The sequence below is a fragment of the Capricornis sumatraensis genome, chromosome 10 (genome assembly GCF_032405125.1).
Source record: "Capricornis sumatraensis isolate serow.1 chromosome 10, serow.2, whole genome shotgun sequence".
NCBI lineage: Eukaryota > Metazoa > Chordata > Mammalia > Artiodactyla > Bovidae > Capricornis > Capricornis sumatraensis.
Genome location: NC_091078.1, coordinates 53,878,396 through 53,900,638, shown reverse-complemented (window position 1 = coordinate 53,900,638; position 22,243 = coordinate 53,878,396). Strand labels below are relative to the sequence as shown.

Below are 22,243 nucleotides of genomic sequence, written 5' to 3'. Positions count from 1 at the left end.
TGGCTGAGAAACGGTACCCATTCTCAGGTGAGAACAGAAGCTTTTTTAGTTAGAAGAAAAGGATGACCAAAACCCAGAAAATATGGTCACCTGGCTATGTGGAAGATGAACCAGGCCAGAATGAAAAGGATGAAGAGGCAAGAGAAATGAGGTTGCCTTGCCAAAAGGACCTTGAACTCAGGTGGAAGGGTTGGGCCAGCTACAGGAGGCCATGGGAGGCCCCTGCAGAGGTCCAGACTTTGGGCCACCTGTATTCACCCATGGACAAGTGACACACATCCTGGGATGAAAGGGCCCACCTCTGGGGCACCCTCCCATCCCCCATCCTCTCTTCAACCCTCCTGTCAGGGGGAAAAGCCCAAAGAACATTGGGCTCCCCAAGACCTATCTGGGGACAGGTAGGATGCTGGGCAGGTCCAAGGCCAGAGCTCCCAGCAGGAGTCTCAGACAACACGAAACCCTTGAATCACTGCTTGACCTAAAAATAACTGCCAGACAGCCTTTTCAACAGCACCAGCCCAGGGAGCGAGCACCGCCTCTTCTCCAGTAACTACACAGCTCACCTGGAAACCCTACTCCCGGAGAAGGAGCCCATTTTCCTCCACCTCCAATAAAGAAAAACCTCTGCATGGGAAGAGAAATGTCCTGCAGACGAGGGTGCTCAGGAGGAGGCCGCCTTGATTAAAGCAGGTTGTTCTGCCAAGAAGCCTTGAATATGCTCTCTTGGTTTGGGGCTGTTAGTGCAGCGTGGAGGCAGCAGGCGACATGAATTGCCTTTTATCTAATTGGAAAACTCCCACCGAGTTTAGAAGTACTCATTTAGACAGGCAGATCAATAAAAGAAATGGGGAGCGTATGACCGTGGAGATGTTTGGGAACGAGCCGGGCCTCTATATATCTGCTTAATAAAGATAAACTCATCCAGGTTGCAGTGCAAACCTGGGCTGCCCTCTTGGCTCCAGACGTCAGCATGTTCCATTTATTTTCCACGAGCAGACGTTTCTCAGGAGCAACAGGCAAGAGACCCCTTCCCTCGCCTTCTCTTCATCTGAGTTCAAGAGCTCTGTTGAAGGGAGGGCAGAAACACAAAGAGGGGCCTTAGGACTTTGACTAGGATTATTCTAGCATCTTCCCAAAATGGTGAGGGCGTCCCAGGTGGTAAAGAACCACCTGCCAATGCAGGAGATGCAAGAGACCCAGGTTCAATCCCTGGGTTGCAAGGGTCCCGTGGAGGAGGAGATGGCACCCCACTCCAGTATTCTTGCCTGGAAAACTCCATGGGCAGAGGAGCCTGGCAGGCTATACAGTCCATGGGGCTGTAAAGTGGCAGACATGACTAAGCAGCTAGGTACCCACAAAATGGTATTCCCTTGACCCACACTCAAATGGAACAGAACAAAAAGCAGAGATCCACAGGAAAGGGATAGAAAAATGAAAGGAGAGATGAGTGAGGAGAAAAATGAGGCTCTCTTGCCATTTCATATCATTTTACTGTGTATAAATCCCACTGCACAGTAATGAGTACTGTCTGAGCATCTGTGTTAAGAACTCCCCAGCTGAAACCTTCTTTCCCCTCCTCTCTTAGTCATCATTGAATTAGGAGCTCTGAAGTGTCTTCCTCATTCCCACATCACCACCCTCATGACCTTTTATCCATCCTTGTCCTTGCTGGCAACCCCCCACCCCCATTCCCATTCTACACACAGGAGGCTGAAACCCTCACTTCAAACACAAGCTTTTGTTCCTGGCCACAGTATAGAAGCTGAGTCCCTTCAAAGGGAAAAATGCTGTGTGGCTGAAGGTCCAGAAATAGAAGGTGTGTGTGTGTGTGTGTACACGCGCACTTGTACGTGTACTGGTCTACAGGTACTTCACGTATGCTGGGGGAAATGTGATAAAGCTGGGAACCCTGCTTGGAATTGCTGCATCCCTCCTCTGACTACTGCAGAAGTTCCTCCCTGGGCTGGGGCTGTAGGAAGAAGCCTGCTGCCTCTCGGCTTTAACAAAGGACTTTCTCTTGCACCATCCCACTGCGAAGGCTCAGACTCATACCTGGGCCACGGATCGGTTGCCATGGAAATGACTGCAGAGTCACAAATAAGGCGGTATTATGTTCTCTCAGCAGGACCAGACGAAAGCTAGAAGCTAGAGAGAGAAACAGGAAGAGGGAGACAGAACTGGAGAGGAAGAAAGAATAAAAATGCCTTCTATCAATAGCAAGCCATAAGGGAAACACAAAGTGATGGCGCAAATGGATGATGCTTGAGAGAAAGCAGCCTTAGACAGGACAGGGGGTGGCATTGTCTCCTTTAAGGGAGGGCTCTCCTGTCACGAAGGAGGGAGGAACTCATGCACCCCCCGTCTCTTCCACTGGCTTTTTCTCTCCCTCTTTCTTCATTAGGTAATGTTGCAAAAAGCTAGAAAGGAAGGGTTGGGGGGAGACATATAGAATGAGGCAGGAGGTGAAAGGGGGTCTCAGGAGGTGAACCAAGTCATTTCTCTTCTCCTCTCTCCCCACGAAACAGAAGGGTCCTGCTCTGATTCTCGACAGAAAACTTCAAGCCTCCTGACCTGTGACCCTCTTATCCATACACCCTTCAGGATCTCAGCACTCTTATTAAGATTCTTCTCCTGAGCCCAGTGCCTCTGAAGAGAGGGGGATCCCATTGTCCTCCCAAGGTCACTTGTTCATTCGAATCTTCATCAGTTTCCTTGCTGTGGATGCAAGTGTGAGCATCAAGGTCCAGATTCAGACTCAAGGAGCTAATAAGAAGCACCAAGCTTATTCCAGCTAAACTACAAGACTTTCAATAAAGCAAGGAACTTTCAAATTCTCCCTCTGCCACTCTTTTTTTTTTAATGGATATAAATATAGATTTCAACAAGCACAATGCTTTCAACAAAACATAAAAAAGTTTCCTGTGATCTCTCAATCCCTTAATCAAAATAAGCAGATTTTCAAAAGTATTGCAATCTTACACACTTTCTCTGAGCCTCATTCTTTTTGTGGTGGCCAGGACAGTTAGCTCTGCCTTGGTCGGGAGTTTAGAAAGACTGAGCAACTTCCTCTGTAATAGTGTTTGAGTAGCAGTGAAAGTCTTGCCAACAAAAATGTTCTCCCCTATCAACAAATACAAGTGCCTAAAACCCCGCATTTGTGTAATCCTTTTCTGTCTTCAAAAGGTCTATTCAAAAAGTCAGAAGTTAGGACAATCTTCCCTAACTTCTCAGTGGGAATGTGTTTTCAGATTAGCTTCCTGAGTGGTGCTAGCGGTAAAGAACCAGCCTGCCAATGCAGGGGACTGTAAGAGATGCAGGTTCAATCCCTCAGTCAGGAAGATCCCCTGGAGGAGGGCATTGCAAACCACCCCAGGATTCTTGCCTGGAGAATCCCATGGACAGAGGAGCCAGGCAGGCTACAGTCCATAGGGTCACAAAGAGTCAGACATGATGGAAACAATTTAGCACAAGGAAATGGGACATGGGATGCATAAACTCTGCTGCATACAACAGCGGACAGATAGGAGTATTTCTGTCCCCCATTATATGCATCAGAATTTATTCATCAGAAAGCTCACATCTGCCCCCTTGAGAGTCAAGGAAATGATAATATTTGTCCCTTAGGTATCAAGCTGCTCACTCCCGGGTCCTCCCAGGATGGGACCAGGAGCAGTTTCAGTCAACATGGAAGCACCAAGAGTTTCCAAACAGCTGAAAGATCATGAAGTTCTTTGCTTCTCTCTGTAAGGTTTTCCTGGCTTGACACAGTGATTCTAGACTCCTCAGGATCCCCACCCTAGTCAACTTATCTAACTCCATTGTGAACTGGGAGATGAAGTGGTGAGCCTTGATCTAACTCAAAAGGTCAAAGCAGGGTCTCGGGGAGGATCTGAGGCAGGCAGTTGGCAGCCAGCTTTACTAAGCCCTCTGTTAAGGTCTTAACTGAGCAATAGAAGCATAGAGAAATTACCTTTCTGATTGGGACTGGTAATAATTCAGTCAATCAAAAACTTAGCTAGGGACTTCCTTGATGGTCCAGTGGTTAAGACTCCACACTCTCAATGCAGGGGGCCCAGATTCGATCCCTGGTCAGGGAACTAGATCTCACACGCCACAACCAAAGTTCACAAGTCACAGTGAAAGATCCCTTAGGCCACAACAAAGATCAAATATCCTGATGCTGCAACTAAGACCCAGTACAGCCAAATAAATAAATATTTTTTAAAGACTTAGCTAAAGCAGGGAATTGCTTTTTAAGAAGTGGTACAAAACACCCTAAATATTCATTGTAACTTAAAACATAAACATGCTTTTTTCCTGCTAACTTTTAATGTGGAGCCAAGATGTTTTCTTTGAATATTAGAACACTGATAAAAGTTCTCCATCGATTTCTTCAAAAACCACATTCACAATTCACATCTTCAGTTTCCAGTTTCCATTACTTTCAAGCAAAGTAAAATTTTAAGGACAATTATGAGGTAATCTGAACACACAATCCTTCCAAATTGCTTTGTATTTCTGCAGTCATTTATAGTTGTCTCACCCACACCCAATTCAATAGCAATTTTTTATCAACTCACATTTATTGAGTTTTCAAAGCATGTAATTTTGTTTTCATAGAAATAGCTCTCTTTTCATATTCAATGTTCATTGGTTTACATAATATTTAATTAAATTATGGATTGATGTAGCGAATTGGTTGAGTCAAGGTTTGTTAAAAGAGGCTCCACCGCTATTTTTTTCTCTGAAGGCAAATTCTCCTCCTAAAGAGTTTGCCTGAAATTGACCTTCAAGGAAAATCACATTTTAAATATCAGAGGCCAATTATTATACATCGAGAACTCTTTGTGCAACAAGTAAGAAAATAGTTTCTCAGGATACAAAAATAATTGAGGTAAGGTAGACCTCTGGCATGAGAGGGGGTCACCAAAGCCTCTCTCTGAAAGCAACTAAAATACAGAACGCTAGTAACAGCTATTTCAGGACCCTGGACAGCAACTGAAAGCGAACAACAGCGATTGATGACGCGTCAAAAACCAGCGCTTTTGGAGAACAGTTGGAATCTACAGTGTATTTTCCCAGGGCTGATCCCATCAAGCTCCCTCACCCTCTCAGATCAGTTAGCATAGTTAGTTCTAACAGGTGGAACAGACTGGATGACCAGCAGCTTCACTGCCAGAAGGGGATGGTTTAGTTTGGAGCTAAAGGTGAAAACCTGGTGCTCAGTGAATGACAGGCAACAATCTCAGTGGTGACCAAACAAGGAAGGTCAGACATTACAACAGTCTTTGAGGTGGTGATTCTATCTGGTGCAAACATCAGCCTAGAGGACTAGCCAGAAATTTAATAGGGAAATGCAAGAAGTGAGCACTCACGGAGGTACTTACAACCATTCCACCTATCTCTGGCTGACCTGGAGTTGGTGACATGTGTGGTGGGCGGGGTGGGGGTGGGACCAGCAGGAGGCTTATGAAGAACAAAAGCCAGAGCATCCTTAAAACAGCACACAGATCTATCCGCATCAGGTAGAAACCTGTCTGGCTAAAAGTGTGTAAACACAGTCTCTGAAGAATCAATTGCTGGCCACTAAATCATGCAGACACAAAAACAAGACCTGGGAAACCAAGCTTAGAAATAATATCGTAACATGTTAATTTACTGTTATATATGTTTTTTTAAGTGAGAAAATATAGCCACATACCACAAATGAGATAGACTTCATAAGAAAGTTACTAAACAAACAAAAACCCTGAGGGGGAAAATTCAGAAAACAGTTTTGCTACTATACTACTATATAGTACCTAAAATTTCAAAATTTCAACAAAAAATGATAAGACATAAAAAGAAATAGACAAGTGTGACCCACATGTAGGGAAAAAGCAGACAAAGATAAGTTATCTTTATTAATTTATATAATTAATTCACTATAATTTATTAAATTATGGATTATGTGCTATGGTGAGTGAGGTGTCACCAAATAATAAAATATAAACTTTTACTTGAAATTTAATTTTCAGCTTTATGTGAAATAGAATGGTGTGGATTCCTATAATCGTATATATAATGTGATGAATACTTTGAGCTAGATATTTGGAACTCTGTAAAACTCTGCAAGAAAATTAAAATGGTTAAATTAAAATTAAAATTGAAACCAACACTTTCTTTCCTTGTGAGTTTGTTATCCTGGTTTTTTTTTTCAAGTATTTTTATTTCTGTACTTTCAAACTCTAGACCTAGATTTTTTTTATAACCTGACTGAAAGTCAAAGATATATACACACTCCTACAACGAGCCTCCCTTGGAAAACACAAGAAGATTAAACAGATTGTGAAATAAAAGCCTCATGTGTGCCAAACATGTGGGTGTATTCACTTCTTAATTTGTCATAACCGACACGATTTTGTCTAAGGTACAATTTCAGTGTGGGGAAAATACCAATGATAACTTCGAAGATACTCAGTACAGTCTCATCAGTTGACTAATAGTATTTCTTATGCTTTCTGTTGCCTTCAATAGGAAGACTTCAACTTTCTTTATAGTGTGTGTTGGCAAAGAAGAGAATATATTCTAATTACATCCAACAGAAGCTTTGAGACCAGAAGTAGGCATCCAGATAGTGCTTCAAGGGCCAGTGCAAAGCTCAGGCCTATCCATGAGTCTCCCCAAGAGGCACAGTGCTGACCAGTCTCTAGTCAGCTTCCCTCAATTTTTTTTTTATTGGAGGATAATCTCCAATAAATATAAGCAGCTCATATAGCTCAACATCAGAAAAACAAACATCCCAATTTTTAAATAAAATGGGCAGAATACCTAAGCAGACATTTCTCCAAAGAAGACATACAGATAGTCAATAAGCACATGAAAAGATGCTCAACATTTCTCATTATCAGAGAAACGCATATCAAAACTCTGATGAGGTATCACCTTGCACCATCAGCCAGTTTCTCTTTACTAACAACCCCCGATGATGCCCTGTGGACCTGGCCCCACCTTGCCCCTTCCACAGCATTCCTGCAGAGAATGACTCCCTATTCCTGCCAGAGACCTGGGCATGTGCACTGGTCCCCAGGCTGACTTCCTCCCAAGCCTACCAGTTGTAGCATCCATCTACAACTGCTGATAATTCAACTACAGTAGAGAAAAAGTTTCTCTTCTGTGATTTATGATGATTGATGAAGACTGTTCTAAAACACAAAACTGCCAGGCAAATGGTTAAGAACACACTCATTTACAAATCAAGCAGATCAAGAACATCTCTTTGAATTCCCAAAGTCAAAGTACTCATGTCAAATGAGACCCATGGAGCCATTAAAGGAAGTCTGGCAGCTCTCTATCAGCCATCAGGAACGCCTGCAAGTTGGAAAACTCAACTTTTTAACAGATGTCTCGTGGTTTGGAGTGCTGACCCAGGTGGGCCCTACCCACAGCTCTAGGAACCAGCTATGTGCCTCTGCACAGGCCCTAATATTTGGTGAAATAACCACCCCTCTGGGTAGAGAGCCACTAGGGCTAATAAAATAACTACATTGGTGAATGAGAGCCTCCCCCCAGTCCTCCACACATGGGCTACCCAGTCTTCCGCTTGCCAGCCTCATGAACCACTTTAGTACAGGAAAGTAAAAAGTGAAAATGAAAGCCACTTGGTCATATCCTACTCCTTTCAACCCCAAGGACCATACAGTCCATGGAATTCTCCAGGCCATAATATTAGAGTGGATGGCCTTTCCCTTCTCCAGGGGATCTTCCCAATCCAGGGATTGAACCCAGGTCTCCCACATTGCAGACGGATTCTTTACCAGCTGAGCCACAAGGGAAGCCCAAGGATACTGGAGTGGGTAGCCTATCCCTTCTTCAGCAGATCTTCCCAACCCCGGAATAGAACTGGGGTCTCCTGCATTGCAGGCAGATTCTTTACCAACTGAGCTATCAGGGAAGCCCTTAAGTCCAGGAAGCTCTCGGAATTCTCTTGAGCTGTCAGGCAAGTAGTCATCTCCAAATGAAGAAAGCTTTAAAATGCAACCTAGATCCATATTTTACTGAAATCCCCATGTTCCACTCAGAGCCCTCCTGGTTCCCCTGAAACCACTAAAGCAAATCTTAACAAACCCAGAGCAATGACGCCTGGATCACTTCATCCAAGTTTCTACCTTTCCTCCACAAACCTTTGTGGTAGGGTGAATTTACATGGGCATTTTTAAAAGCAAATGTTTCATAATTTTCAGATGTCTTTACAATTCTCATTTCAAAGAGTCTCTGAGAATAAATTGCATTCATTTGCAGATAGAAATTGTAAAAAGCTTTAACTGCTTAAGTTTATAGGATTCCCAGGAAGGAAGGGGAATGTCTGGGAGACAAACCAGGCAGGATGCCCATCCCTGGCCTCCTACACTCCTGCCACAAGTTCATTAATCACGGATTGAACCAGGGACCCCTGCAATGGGAGTAAAGAGTCTTAGCCACAGGACCACCAGGGAATCACAGATTTTAATAGTCACAAAAAATTTCATTTTATGGACATCCTATAGTAATTGACTTCATTTCATTACACAAGCAATATTTGAAGTACGTATTTAAAAACAGAAAAAAGAAATAAGAATCCTGCATTCTGCCAACACCAAGTTAGCATATTGGTAATTGCCTCTCTAGATATTTTTAAGAACACAAAAGTACAAATAAAGATAAATGTGGATTCTACTATATTTCTTACTTTGTCATCTTAACAACCACAACATTGTTGATCAGCTATACTCCAATACAAAATAAAAAGTTTAAAGGTAAAAAATTTTAAAATAATGTATACTAAATGTTTTTTGTTTCTAATACTTGTTTTTCTTTGCTATTATTTTAGTTAATTATCATATTTCATTGCATGGACAGACTATGTTATCTTTTTTCAGATATTTAACTGGCTTCAATTAATAGCCACTATTAACAATGCTTCATCTTTATACATAAATCTTTACATGCATACTTGATTCATTTACTAATAAAAAATCCTAGAAATGATAGTGTCGAAGAATACTTTTCATTTGTTAAGTATTCTAGGTCATATTGCCCAACTGTCCTTCCAAAAAATGACTCTCAGATCTGCCATCAACAGTACTCAAGTGCTCACTTTCTCACCTCTTAAACAACTCTTAACATTATCTTCAAAATTTTTTTCAATCTGATAGCCAAGATAAAGTCTTTCACTATTTGAACGTGCATGTGTTTCCCTTGAAGACTGAGTTTTTTCAAACTTTTCTTCTTATTAAAATCATCCAATTTGTTGTTAGGTTGTCCATCTTCTTCTTGTTAGATTATAGATCTCTTTTTCATTGAAAGACATTACCATTCTATCTTGCATATCATACTCCTTTGTCATTTTCCTGTTACATTTTTATGGCTTCTGTTTTTAGTATTTCTGTAATAAAAAATAAATTTCAGGACTTTGGGTTCTGGAAACTGGGTAAACTAAGGCTTTCTCCCAGCTCCACTCAATAGAACCCACATAGAAATTATAGATCAAAAGAATAAAATTAAATATACAGCTTAAGTTAAAAGACAAGAGAAATTCCTTGGTGCCAAAAACGCAGGAGTAGGATAAAACCATGTGCCACAGTCACGACACTTGAGAGGCATGTCAAACTCAACACGGGCCGTAAGGGGCTTGTGTTTTAATAGTTACATAAGAATGGGTGATAAGCTTTAAATCCACAGAAAGCAGAGAGCAAAAGCAGAAATTATTCCCTCACACCAGACCATGGAAAAACTGTTAACTTCATGAAAGAGAAGACTGGCTCTTAAATGAAAATGCACTCTGTAGCAACTCTTTCACAATCAATCACCCATGAGACTACCACAAGAGGAAAGAAAGAAAAAGTAAGAAAATCTTTGCTGAAAACGTGTTCACAATCCAAAATTACAAACCATGCTCACTATTCACGCTTACAGTATACAGAAAAAATGGGCGCAATTGACTTGTGACAAAGAACAGTCTTAAAAGACTCCTGGATGATTATCTGTTAAATGTTTAAAAAGATAGAAGAAGTACAAATTTACAAAAATAGAAAAATATGAAAAAACTTATTGGCAAATGAACGTTTAGAAACTAAAATTTTCCTGTACAAGATCAACATATCAATGTAAGATTAAACACAACTGAAAAGTTAATTAAGTGGAGAAGAGAGAGATGAGAAATTAATGAGACAAAGAGGTAGCAAATGTCTAATAGAGCTTTTAAAAAGGAGAGTGGAAAATAAAAGTAGGAACCTCCCTGGCAGTCCAGCAGTTAAGATGCTGAACTTCCACTGCAGGGCCTGTGGGTTTGATTCCTGGTTGGAGAATTAAGATCCCACATGCCAGGTGGCACAGCCAAAAAAGGAAAAAAAAAGTAATATTTTAAGAGATAATAGATGAGACTCTTCTAGAATTAATGAAAGACATGAATCTTCAGTTAAAGTATAATGAGCTCTAAAAATGATACATTTTTAAAACCCTACCCATAGACTCATATAATGAAACTAGAACATCAAAGTCAAAATGAAACGTCATAAAAGAGACTTGAGGGGAAAAAAAGATGATCTATAAGAACAAAGAACAATAATTAAACTGACAGCAGACTTCTCACCAGTGACAACAGACGCGAGAACACAATAAACTAAACCCTTTAAATGACTAAGTGAAATTATATATCACCCCAGAATTCCATATGCAGCTTATACATGCCTCAAGGAGGAGGAAGAAACAGTCACTTTCAGATAAAGACTGAGATTTACATATCATAGCAGAAAAGTAAAAAAAAAGAAAGTGAACGTGTTAGTCGCTCAGTTGTGTCTGACTCTTTGTGACCCCATGGACTAGACCACCAGGCTCTTCTGTCCATGGAATTCTCCAGGCAAGAATCCTGGCGCGATACCTGCTTCCACAGACACTACGGTTTAGTTCCTGTTGGCTGAGTTTACGCTGTGGTCCCATCATCTGGTCCTATCCAGTTCCATCTTTTAGGGAGGGGTCCTCATCACCTTCACTGACCCATTCCAGAATCTCTGGAGTTGTCCTTGAAACAGTCACTCAGTTGTGCCCAACTCTCTGTGACCCCATGGACGATAGCCCTCCAGGCTCCTCTGTCCATGGAACTCTCCAGGCAAGAATCCTGGCGTGGGTAGCCATATCTATTAAAGGGAATAACACAGGAGGGGGGAATGAGCCCTAAGACAACAGTGGGAGGAAAGAAGCAAGGAGAAGTCAGGAAACGGGTAAATAAATGAGTAAAATTATGCAAGCATTGAATGAAAAAATAAAAGGAGTAACAACAGTAAGGACTTATTTGGAGGACTGAAAACAAATAGAACTAAAATTCTATAAAAAAGAAACATGGGCATGGGGAAAGGAAAGATCAGAATTAAAATGTTCTAAAGTCCTTGAATTATTCAGGATAAGGTTATTGTTGTAGCTGTTGTTTTAATTAACTATGCATGTTAAAAATTAAAGTGTAACCAATAAAAGAATAGAAATAGAATGAATAAATTTCAAAAACATTTGAAGCTAAAAAGGGCAATAAAGAATATTTTATTAACCTAAAAGAAAGCAGGGAAGAAAAACAGCAGAGAAAAAGCATGGTAAATAGAAAACAGAAAATAAGATGGTTGGTATAACTTCAAATAGATTCATAATCTTATAAATTAATCAGATTAAATGTATTAAACAGAAATCCGCTGATTGAATGCTTATCTATTTGGCCATATGCTATTTACCAAAGACTCAACTGAAACATCATGACATATAAATGTTAGAAGTCTATGAATGGGAAAGATACGCTGGGCATAAACAACTAAAAGAATGCTGGTGTAACAACATAAGTATCATAAAAGGAAGACCAAACAACAAAATACAGATATAGAGATATACTTATTAGACACAGTTGTTATCATTTACATAAGGATAAAAGGGGCAATTCACAAGAAAGTATAATAACTCACACTTATGGAGCACTTACAATGTGCCAGACACTATTCTAAGTGTTTTAAAATTTCATTTTAATTTATTTATTTATCTGCGCCAGGTCTTAGGATCTTCAATCTTTGTTATGACATTCGGGATCTCTTTAGTTGCTGCATGTGGGATCTAGTGGCTAGACCAGGGATTTAAGCCGAAGCCCCTGTATCGGGAGTGTGGAGTTGTAGTGGCTGGATGAGAGGAGTCCCTTTAAGTACTTTTTATATGTATTAATTTATTTAATCTTCACAATGATCCCCAAAGCACTGCTCATTATACAGATCAGAATACTGAATTACAGGAAAGATCCAGAGCTCGTCGACAATATAGTCACCATTCAAACCCAGCCAGTCTGGCTCCAGGGTCTAAACTCTGCATTTTTTGCTAACAGCATGACTTCAAAATATATGAAGCACCCATTTATAGAACTGCAAAGAAAATTAGCAAATTCACAATCATAATAGAAAATTTAATATGCATGCCTCAGTATCTAATTAAGCTAATAAAAAATTAGGGAAGATATAGAACACAATTAAAATACTTGACTTACTGGCTCTATATATAAGGCATCATTCCCAACAATTAGAGAATACATATTCTTTTCAAGCAGCATGAAACATTTATAAAAATAGATCACATGAAAGGTTGCAAAGCCATTCGCTCTATAAATCCCAGATAATGAAAAGCACAGAGGCCATGATTTCTAACTACAGTGTAATTAAACTACAAATCAATACCAAAAAGATAACCCCAAATAACCCATATATTTGGAAATTCTGAAACATACTTTAAACTATATTAAGGTCAAAGGACAAATTGCAATGTACATAATAAAATCTTTAGAAAAAATGATGAAAAAAATACTGCATATCCAAAGTTACAGAAGTACTAAGAAAATGGTGATTCTATAGTCTTAAAAGTCTATATTAGAAATAAAGGAAGATTAGAAATTAATGAGCTTCATTGTGCAACTGGATCCAAATTGGGAAAGGATTATGTCAAGGCTGTATATTGTCACCCTGCTTATTTAACTTATATGCAGAGTACATCATGAGAAATGCTGGACTGGATGAAGCACAAGCTGGAATCAAGATTGCTGGGAGAAATATCAATAACCTCAGATATGCAGATGACACCACCCTTATGGCAGAAAGTGAAGAAGAACTAAAGAGCCTCCTGATGAAAGTGAAAGAGGAGAGTGAAAAAGTTGACTTAAAGCTCAACGTTCAGAAAACGAAGATCATGGCATCTGGTCCTATCACTTTATGGCAAATAGATGGGAAGCAATAGTAACAGTGAGAGACTTTATTTTGGGGGGCTCCAAAATCACTGCAGATGGTGACTGCAGCCATGAAATTAAAAGATGCTTGCTCCTTGGAAGAAAAGCTATGACCAACCTAGACAGCATATTGAAAAGCAGAGACATTACTTTGCCAACAAAGTAATGTCTGTCTAGTCAAAAATATGATTTTCCCAGTAGTCATGTATAGATGTGAGAGTTGGACTATAAGGAAAGCTGAGTGCCAAATAATTGATGCTTTCGAACTGTGGTGTTGGAGAAGACTCTTGAGAGTCCCTTGGAATGCAAGGAGATCAAACCAGTCCATCCTAAAGGAAATCAGTTCAGAATATTCATTGGAAGGACTGATGTTGAAGCTGAAACTCCAATACTTTGACCACCTGATGTGAAGAACTGACTCATTGGAAAAGACCCTGATGCTGAGAAAGATTGAAGGCAAGAGGAGAAGGGGATGACAGAGGATGAGATGGTTGGATGGCATCTCTGACATGACTGGACATGAGTTTGAGTAAACTCCAGGAGTTGATGATGGACAGGGAGGCCTGGCATGCTGCAGTTCATGGGATGGCAAAGAGTCAGACATGACTGAGCAACTGAACTGAACTGACTGTGCAACTAAAGATAGAAAAATTCAACAAGCTATAAAGGAGGGAGAAATGATAAAGTAAGAGTAACTAACACAATACAAAAAAAAAAACCCTCATAAGTTGTTTCTAGAAAGTTTTATAAAATTTGTCCTGAGGAAGAAGAGTACAAGTCACTTCAAACCCAAAGCTGGGAGATCAGGGTCTCCACTCACCACTGTGTGACCCATTGGCAGGTTCCTTAATCTCTCTGGGAGCAGTTAGCGCATCTATAAAATTAGTCAGTTAGGGACTTCCCTGGGGGTGCAGTGGTTAAGACTCCACAACCCCAATGCAGGTGTCCTGGTTCAACCCCTGGTCGGGAAACTAGATCCCACGTGCAAGATCCCACATGCTGCAACTAAGACCCGGTACAGTCAAATAAATAAAATAAATAAGAAAAATAAGAAAATAAAATTAGATCAACTCAGAAACTCTGCTCTTCCAATACTCACAGAGATTATTTACTAAGAAGAATATATAGGGAATTGCAAAGCAAATGGCTGTTATAGGAGAAAAGTCTTTGGTCCTGATGCAATCTGAAAAAATATAACCAGAAAGTGAAGAAACACATTCTGTGGGCAGCTTCTCCCTTGGCACCACCCGAGACTGAGCTAGGAAAATGTTAGCAAATTCCCAACTGAGTGAGGAAACCACATTTATTCAAAAAGCCTGTTTCTGGAGAATTCATAACTCCAAGCTGTAGAGATTCTAAGACTATTGGGTCCATGTGAGTGTGAAATCCCAAATGTATGGCAACTTTAGGACATGCACAGTAAAGAATAAACACTCAAAAATATTTTTGAATAAATGAACTAAGATGAATATGCAAGGTAATGCATGAAAGGCCATGCTGATCCAGATTTCCGGATAAAGACAGTTTAATTAATCACTCAGTTCATTTGTTTTAAAAAAAAAAAAAAGTTGGACTAAATGCCTAAGAGCCTACGGCTTTAAATTAGATTAAATCATGGCTGACAATGATGGATACCTATCATGATTAACTAGAAAAATGGACTTCAGTCTTTCCCATGTGCCTGTGGGAAGGAAGGGGCCACAGACATCAAAGATAGTGTGAATACAGCCCCGAAGTTTCTTTTGACCTCTCTACCTAGAGAATGACAGATGAGTATGATCCACACTTTGAGAAAAAGACCCTGACCACGTGGACAGATTATTTGAAAAGTGGAATATGCTCTCACTCTCTTTCATTTTTTCAGAGTTGCAAACATCTCTTCTTTATTTGAGTTTGGTGGATTTACAATGTTGTGTTAGCTTCAGGTGTACAGCATAGTGAATCACAATTACACATATATTCACTCTATTTTAGATTATTTTGCACATAGGCCATTAAACAGTATTAAGTAGGGTCCCCTGTGCTATACGTGCATGCTGCCGCTAAGTCACTTCAGTTGTGTCTGACTCTGTGCGACCCCACAGACAGCAGCCCACCAGGCTCCCCCGTCCCTGGGATTCTCCAGGCAAGAACACTGGAGTGGGTTGCCATTTCCTTCTGCAGTGCATGAAAGTGAAAAGTGAAAGTGAAGTCGCTCAGTCGTGTTCAACTCTTTGCGACCCCATGGACTGCAGTCCACCAGGCTCCTCCATCCACGGGATTTTCCCAGCAAGAGTACTGGAGTGGGGTGCCATTGCCTTCTCCGATACGGGCATACTCAGTCACTAAGTCATGTCCAGCTCTTTGCGACCCCATGGACTGTAGCCTGCCAAGCTCCTCTGTCCATGGGACTTTCCAGGCAAGAATATAGGTCCCCATTATGAGTATATCATAGCATCTAATTTGATCTGGGTTGAGTCAGGTTTGTGATAGGTCTTGTTTGCAAAGGAATGAGAAGGTAAATGTGTTCTAGCAGCACTGAGGTTAATTAATGCCCTGTTACACAGATTGGTGCACAGGTGTGCAAAACGCTCCAAAATGGTCAGTCTATAATCTTAAACTCATAGAATAATGACAAGCATCAAAAAATGTAGGAACCTTGTAACTTCCCTGGTGGTCCAGTGGTAATGACTCCATGCTTCCAGTGCAGGAGGGCACAGGTCAATCCCTGGTTTGGGGAACTAAGATCCCACATACCATGCGACAAGGTCAAAAAAAAAATTGTTTTAATTTTTTTTAATAAATAAATATAGGAACCTATTCAGAGCAAAAAGTGGGCTTCCTGCCCTTTGCAAAAACATGAGGAAGCCCAAGTCAACCCACAAAAATTTCAGTTAAGGGGGCTCATCTTCTGCATGACTTACACACGTGTGTCCTTCCAGGCCAGACCACCCCCAGCTGTCAGTATTAACTCCCGGGAGAGAAGCCCAGTTCCTTGTACCCTTAATGCTTTCCCTATGTCAGCACTCCCCTCGGTACGTGTGAGCTAATGTTAGAATGGAACATTTGGGGCAGATCGAGAAGAATAAATTTGACAGTTTTCAGTTTCCTGTCTAAGACCAGAACTGGAAAGTCAGAAAAAGTCTCCAGGGAAGAAGGCTGTGTAATTGTTTGAGAGATGGTGTGGCAGCCTCCTGGAGACTTAACCATTTAAGAGACCACCTCCTATCACTTCTATGAGGAATCTAACATAAAACACAAGTGAACATATCTGAAAACAGACTCGACGGACACAGAGGACAGATTGGTGTTTGCCAAAAGGGATCGGGGGGAAGGGATGGAGTCGAAGTTTAGGATTCACAGAGGTAAACTAATATATATGTATTAATAGAATGGATAACCAACAAGGTCCTACTGCATGGCACAGGGAACTATATTCAGTATCCTGTGATAAACCACAATGGGAAAGAATGCATATATGTGTGTATAACTAGTCGCTTTGCTATGTGCCAGAAATTAACTTGTAAATTAACTGTACTGCAATAAAATTTTTAAAAAATAAATAAAACAGGCCTTGGTCGTGCTAAGCTTTCCTGACCACTCAATCTACAAATGGGTCAGTTCATCTGGAATGTTAAGCAGGGATCAAAGCTTTGGGCATGCCACCCACCACCCCTTCCAGAAGCCCGAGGACCAGCTGCTTCTTACTGACATGGGTCTTGGTTGAGAAATGGGTCCGTCTTTTCCTTTATGAGCTTGTCTCTCTCTTGCTTCCTGCCAGCTTTGCCAGCTCCTCGAGAGGAGGGCTCCCTCTGCCCAGTGATACACAATCTCCTCTGAAATTCAGCCAGGCCAGCCAGAGAAAACAAGATCCAGGACTTCCTCATTCAAGAGAGAGAGAAGAAAGCACTTGAAATTTTTCTCATTCAATAAAGCCCATAAGTCAACATTTGCCCTCAGTTCCCTCAATATCCCTTCAAAATGCTGGAAACTAACTTGAATTCGTTTTTATAAGGCTCATTTTCTTAGGCTAAGAAAAAAAATTCAAGTGTGAAAACACAAAAGGAGGGCGCTTGTTTGTGTCTCTGAGGCTCTCGCTCAGCCTTCCTCCCTCCCCACCCCTTTTATCTCCAGATGTGTGCTGGGCAGCCAGCGCAGCTCCAAATTCCACGGAGTCATGTATTTTTTAAACGTCGATCTTTAAAGGGCACCACTGCCAATGGTTCAGCCGCATTGCGGGCATTTAATTACGTAAATGAAGTACACTCAAAGAAATGCATGTTGGGCTTTTTTTGTTTGCTTCTTTCCACAACTCCACTTCAATTTGTATTTTTCCCCTTCTAATTGAAATTAATTTCCCTTGCTGTTTTGTGTTACAAAACACCTGGATGGGGTTATTATTTTGGAAAGCTAATTATAAAATCAGAAGGCTAAGCATGAGGCAGATTTCCTAAATCGCAGGTGGCGGTGGCGGCAAGTGCCGATGGAAGGGAAAACATTCACAAATGCAGGTGAAATACGCTTGCAAAAAAAATCCCCCGTGGGCCTAGCAATGCCCCCAGATCAGTTGATCTCTGAAGGCTTCCTTTGGGACACACTGTCTCCCCGTAGGACTAATGTGTGCATTCCCCCAACTGCGTGGAGGAGAGCTCCCGGCAGGCCACGCTCAGCAATCAGGCCCCTGCGGCGACTGCCTTGCCCACAGTCACGTATACTTTCGAGAGCAGCTGACTCCACTGGCCGATCCTTCTGAACCTTCTCATCCAATCTTGGGACAACTCTGAGGGGCGATCCCAGCTTCAGAGCTACCTGAGGCACCATCCTGAGGATCACTGATACTTCATCACAGCTCAGCTTCCCCCTCTGCCCAGTCCTGCCCCTGCCCTTCTACAGGTATGGATCCCAAGAGCACTTCCTAGAAAGCCCCCTGCATCAGTCAGCAGCAGGGTAAGCTTCCCAGGGAGCCCTCTTTCCCCTGCAAAGAGGGGAGACAGAGACGGATTTAAAAAAAAAAAAAAAAACTGACCTGACATTCATGGCATCTTCCAATCAAGTCCGTCCACACTAATTCACTTATTCCATGGCTAAGGGTTTTTTAAGACCCATTAGTACCAGCTCACTAATGGCTGCTTACATTAGCCCCAGCCTAAAGTCCAAGAAAAAAAAAAAAAAAAAAACAGATGACAGCCCTGGGAAGTCATCAGGAAAAGGAAAGCTAATTGGCAGCATGTAAGAACAGCCTCTGGAGAAGGCAACGGCACCCCACTCCAGTACTGTTGCCTGGAAAATCCCATGGACGGAGGAGCCTGGTTCCATGGGGTCACTAAGAGTCGGACATGACTGAGCGACTTCACTTTCATTTTTCTCTTTCATGCATTGGAGAAGGAAATGGCAACCCACTCCAGTGTTCTTGCCTGGAGAATCCCAGGGACGGGGGAGCCTGGTGGGCTGCCATCTATGGGGTCACACAGAGTCAGACATAACTGAAGTGACTTAGCAGCAGCAGCAGCAGCATAGTGCAGGAAACTAGATGCAATGATATCTATTCAATGATTATCCTATGATAAACCAGAACAGAAAAGAGTATAAAAGAAAGAATGCATATATGTGTACCACTTTGCTGTACAGCACAGGTTGGCCCAACATTGTAAATCAACTATTCTTCAATGAAATTTTTTCAATAAAAAAATAAATAGACCCAGAACATGCTGGTCTAAGCTGTGGTGGTCGCACTCCACCCAAGAATAAAGAGGAGGAATTCTGAAGGAGTGGAAGACCTGCACACTCGCCTTAGCTCAGGCTGCCCTGACAGAATCCCATACACGGGGCGCTTAAACAACAAACCGTTATTCTCACTGTTCTGAAGGCTGAAAAGTCTGAGACTTGGTTCTTGATGAGGGTCCCTTTCTTGGCTTGATCCTCACGCGGAAGAGAAAACAGGCTGCCTTCTCTTCCCACAAGGGCACCAAACCCGTCGTGAGGGCCCCACTCCCACGACCGGACACACACATAACCACCTCCAGAGGCCTCACCTCCACACACCATCACACTGGCAGCTAGAGCCACAACATATGAATTCTGGAGGGACACAAGAATCGAGTCCATGATAATATCCTTTGAGCAATTCGAAAACACCAGGCCTTTGACAAGATTTGGGCAGCCGAGTTTCCAGTTACATTTCCTGCCAAATAACTGGAGAGCAAATGCCAACTGTCCGGGCAGAACTGGGCACTGACCTCAGGAGACATGTGGGTGAGCTTGGAGATTCCAAGGACAAGAGCATCTGACTAAGAAAGGGCTCTCTCTTCTCCCAATTTTCCCAGCATGAGAATGAATGGACAGAGTCTTAATATATTCGGTCATGGACTTCTATGTCACAGTGATTCTTGGTCTCAAAAAAGCTTGGTAAGCCGGAATTACACATTGTTAAACATGGACTTAAATGTTATTTATTTAGAGCTATTGATAAAGAACTTTAAGGTTATTGATGTATCCTTTAAGAAATCCTCCTAATGTTATTTAATGTTATCGATTCAGAACTTTAATGTTATTGATGTTAAACATCAGTAAAGCACCTATAACCCATAGATTATTGAATTTTTACCTCTAGGAATTTATCTTTTAAGAAATCATCCTAAATGTCACAAAATAATGTACACAAAGACATTCATTATGGGTTATAATAATGATAATCTGGAAACAACTTGAATAACCTTCAGTTGAGGAACATTTAAGTAAATAAAGTAGTAAGCAAGAATAGTCAATAACAAATATTAGTTACCAAGTATGCTATACTATTAAAAAAAAAACTTACAATGAAAATTGCATTTACTATAGAGACAAAATTGTTTTAAAAGTTAACAAAATCCATGCACGTAACAATGGTTAGGAGGACTTCCCTTCCCTCGTGGTCCAGTGATTAAGATTCCACCCTCCCAATGCACAGGGCCCGGGTTCAATCTCTGGTCAAGAACTAAGATCCTGCATGCCTCTCAATGTGGTAAAACAAAAAAAAAAAACAAAAAAAAAACTTACAAAAATAAAATAAAATGATATCTATTCACAAAAGTCACCAAAAAATCAATTTAAAAAATGATTAGAGGGATATGTCTAAAAATGATGACAATGTTTAGAAACAATAATTAATTTTTTTAATCTCACATTATCTTTCTTCAACTTTTATTGCAAGAATATTTATATAATAAATTTTCAAGGGAAAAAAAAACAAAACCAGGAGTCCCGATGGATTCACATACTTTCCAAAATGGCATCCAGAACAGGGTAGAAGGAGGAATTCGGAAATGACCCACTGATAGATTAGGGTCGGCTGCAGTGCCTCCCAAGGCCCACCCACCTCAGTGAGAGCTGACTTCCTGACCAAGGGAAGGATGTTCCTTCCCAAAGAAACAACCCCAGGATTGGATTCAAGCTTAACTGGTACCAGAGTCTCCATTTATTTCCTAAGCTACAGTCTGAATTGAACCACTGCTGCATTGCAGTCTCATGAAAGCCTCTGTCTTCAGAGGGAAAAAAAAATGCAGTCACTATAGAAGAAAAGATAAGAAATAAAAAGGGCAAGTCCCACTTCCCCTGCATGAAATCTCATAGCAATTTCTGGAATGGAAGTGGCATTGTCTCTAATTCCCCCTGGGGAGCCTGAAACAGGGATGAAGTCCTTGTCCCTACAAAACACAAACTGCCTCCCAGCTATGAGGATATATTTTCAAAACCAAACTTCAGAACCTATGCATTTGACAGTCAGAATGGAGTATGTGAAGCTGGAGCTATTCCAGGGCTTATGAACAATCAGGACTTCTGATTCACACAGCAAATAGCCCTTCCTGGGTGCTGATCCAAGTGCTGCCCGTGGTGCTATATATGAAAAATCCAATAGCTGTATTTCTCCAAACTCTATAGAACATAAACGGATAAAACAGTTTTCCATTACTTCTAGGTATGAGACAATGAGTGGTAGGACTTAGATGCCAAAATGGCAGTGCTTCTAAAATATTTTCAGGATTTGCGTGGATGCTGCAACAGAAAGTTTGAGAGTTGTCAAAGGAAATCCGAGCTGAGGAGTTGTGTTACTCACAGCTATCATTACAGTGCCTTGAAGGGAATGGGGAACTCAGGAGATGCTTGAAATGCTTCCTTAGGGCTGAATTTCTGAGGCACTGAGCTCACTGTGAGCAAAATTTATCCCCCAGGCCTCCACCTTTTGCATCCAGAGTTCTCCTGGGCGTGCTTGCGTCCTCAGTCTCAACTGACTCTTTGCAACCCCGTGGACTGTAGCCCACCAGTCTCCTCTGGATATGGAATTTTCCAGGTAGCCCACCAGTCTCCTCTGGATATGGAATTTTCCAGGCAATAATACTGGAGTGCATTGCCATTTCTTCCTCCTGAGGATCTTCCCAACCCAGGGACTGAACCCATGTTCTTGCATTTCCTGCCCTGGCAGGAAGGTTCTTCACCACTGAGCCACCTGGGAAGGATTCTCTGTCAATCAAACTATTGTCTCCAAAATCCTCTCCTAACCACTGAGAAGCCAGCCTTGGTGTTTGGATCTTTCTTGTGATGTAAATCCCCTGGGTAATATACCAGTTTAAACTGTCACTCCCCTTCAGATTCAAGATTTCTGAGAGGAAAAGAGGAGATATAATGAGAACACCAATTGTCTGAGAGGCTTGTGGACAGAGAATCACGGAGGACACGCAAAGGGTCCCGTGGTGGGCAGGACTGGGGCACTAATTAGGCTGGCTCTCACTCATCCTGCTGCTGGACCCAGCTTCCCCACCCTGCTCATCACCAGCAGGGAAAGGACCTCTGGGCCTGCATCCATTACCCATCTCCACGCTGCTTCCTTCAGTCTGCCTCTGGGGCAAAGTAAACACAGGATGACTAACGGCTCAAATGGTAAAGATTCCACCTGCAATGCAGGAGACACAGGTTCAATCCTTGGGTCGAGATCCCCTGGAGAAGGGAATGGCACTCCACGCCAGTATTCTTGCC

General features: G+C 41.6%; 1 non-coding gene across 1 annotated transcript; it reads left to right on the top strand.

Annotated features, from left to right (window-relative positions):
- Positions 1–4,024: 4,024 nt before the first annotated feature.
- TRNAE-CUC (transfer RNA glutamic acid (anticodon CUC)) lies at positions 4,025–4,097 on the top strand. Its single transcript has one exon. It is a non-coding gene; the product is annotated as a tRNA-Glu (tRNA).
- Positions 4,098–22,243: the final 18,146 nt, after the last annotated feature.